The sequence below is a fragment of the Equus przewalskii genome, chromosome 1 (genome assembly GCF_037783145.1).
Source record: "Equus przewalskii isolate Varuska chromosome 1, EquPr2, whole genome shotgun sequence".
NCBI lineage: Eukaryota > Metazoa > Chordata > Mammalia > Perissodactyla > Equidae > Equus > Equus przewalskii.
Window position 1 is genome coordinate 155,844,391 of NC_091831.1, and position 2,035 is coordinate 155,846,425.

General features: G+C 37.5%; 1 pseudogene; it reads left to right on the plus strand.

The window, feature by feature from the left end:
* The first annotated feature begins 425 nt into the window (after positions 1 to 425).
* Positions 426 to 1,384, plus strand: LOC139084193 (olfactory receptor 4K14-like; annotated as a pseudogene).
* Positions 1,385 to 2,035: the final 651 nt, after the last annotated feature.

Consider the following 2,035-nt stretch of genomic DNA (forward strand, 5'->3'; position numbering starts at 1 on the left):
TGTAATGGTTGTTGGTGGTGCTCCACCTAGATTCTTTTCACTGGAGTGGTAGAGCAAAGCTAGTTTCCAGGTGACACCATAATCTTTCCTTAGACTTTCCTTTTGCTGTCCTGCTTTCCTCAATCCCTCATGGAAATACCTTCTTAATCATTCGCATATGAATCCCATCTCAGACACTGTTTCTTGGAAGTCAACCTTAGGCATTTAGCTTCTCTTTTGGGCATAATATTAGGAATATTTTGCCAAGATTTGTCTTCCCAATTATACTTTTTTTCTTTCAGATATAGATGCTAATTTTCAATGAAATTTAAATTTCAATGAAATAGAATTTCAACCAAATTCTAAAAATTAAGTACCCTTTCCCAACCCACTAACCAACAATCCATTCTTCTCTCTAAGTTACTTTAAAGGACACGCTGAATAAAATGGATAAAGGAAATTTGTCTGCAGTGTCAGATTTTATGCTCCTTGGACTGTGTCACTCAGGGAATATACAGGTCTTATTCTTAAGGATATTTGTTATGATTTACCTCATCATTGCATTTGGAAATATTGTTATCATGATCTTAATAATCACTGACTACCATCTCCATTCTCCCACATGCATCTTGTTGGCCAATCTGCCCTTTGTTGATGTTTGGCTTTCTTCAGTCACCCCCACCCCCCCCCCCCACCCCCCACTAAAATGATCACAAACTTTCTCAGGGAGAACAAGACTATTTCCTTTGAAGGTTGCAGGTGCCAGATCATTTTCATACATTTTGTTGGAACGGGTGAGATGGTGCTATTGGTGGTAATGGCCTAACCACTATGTGGCCATCTGCAAGCCACTCCACTATTAGACCATTATGAGTCTGTAAAAGTGCATTGGGCCAGTGGTGACTTCCTGGACCATTGGCTTTGTGCATGCCATGAGTCAAATGATTGTGATTGTGCAGTTGCCTTTCTGTGGCCCCAGGGGACTCGATAGCTTCTTCTGTGATATACTACTGGCAATCAAGCTTGCCTGCATAGATTCCTAAATCTTGGGTACAGTAATGAACACTGATAGTGGGGTTCTGTCCATAACCTGCTTTGTGTTGCTGCTGATACCCTATACACACATTCTTCTCACTGTCCATCGAAGTTCTAAAACAGGAATGTCTAAGGCTCTCTCCACCTATACTGCCCATATTACAGTGGTGGTGCTCTTCTTTGGGCCCTGCATCTTCATCTATGTGTGAGCATTCAGCATCACCTGGGTGGACAAGTTTCTTCGTTTATTTTTAGTCTGTTAATTACGTTTCTCCTAAATCTAGCCATTTACACTCTGAAAAATAAAAAGATAAAAAATACTATGAAGAGTTTCAGAAGCTACTACATGGACTCTAAGAGAAATATTTAATGCCAAGAAATCTCACGATAAGCACTTCAAATTAACAATACATTGACCTTGTAAAATAGGTTTAAAATTCTAGCTATTCAGTTTATATCTAGATGTTATACCTGTCTCCAAGTGCAGGAATAGGGTTAATATAATTCAAAGGATTTCAACATTAATCAACTAGTAGAACACTACGAAATATTTCCCTAAAATCTAAACAGCAATGTTCCTTCTTTATGAGGGAATTATCTAATCAATCTTCCTAGGCCTTTATGTTAAAGGAGAACCTGAAGTTCATTCAACAGAGTTATACATCCATCCTGATGGATAGCATCTTAATAAACTTTTCTTGAATTTTCTTCTACCTACATTTGGATGGTATTCTGTAACATTGCTCCTTCCCTCAAACCTTTAACTTATGCTCTTGTCAAGACAGAACCGAATTATTATTTTTTATTTAACCTAGCTTCCTACCCAAATACTAACATGAAATAGTAGGGGGAGAAAAGAGAGAATGAAATATCAGTGGAAATTATTCTGTGTTTGATTTCCATTAACTCAATAAAAGTAAAGAAAAAAAGTAAAAACTAATGATGTTTCTCTTGGTTATCTCTGCCTCAAGGACTAATATTTATGCTTTAATCTCTTACTAACCATTGTGCAAAAGGCCTG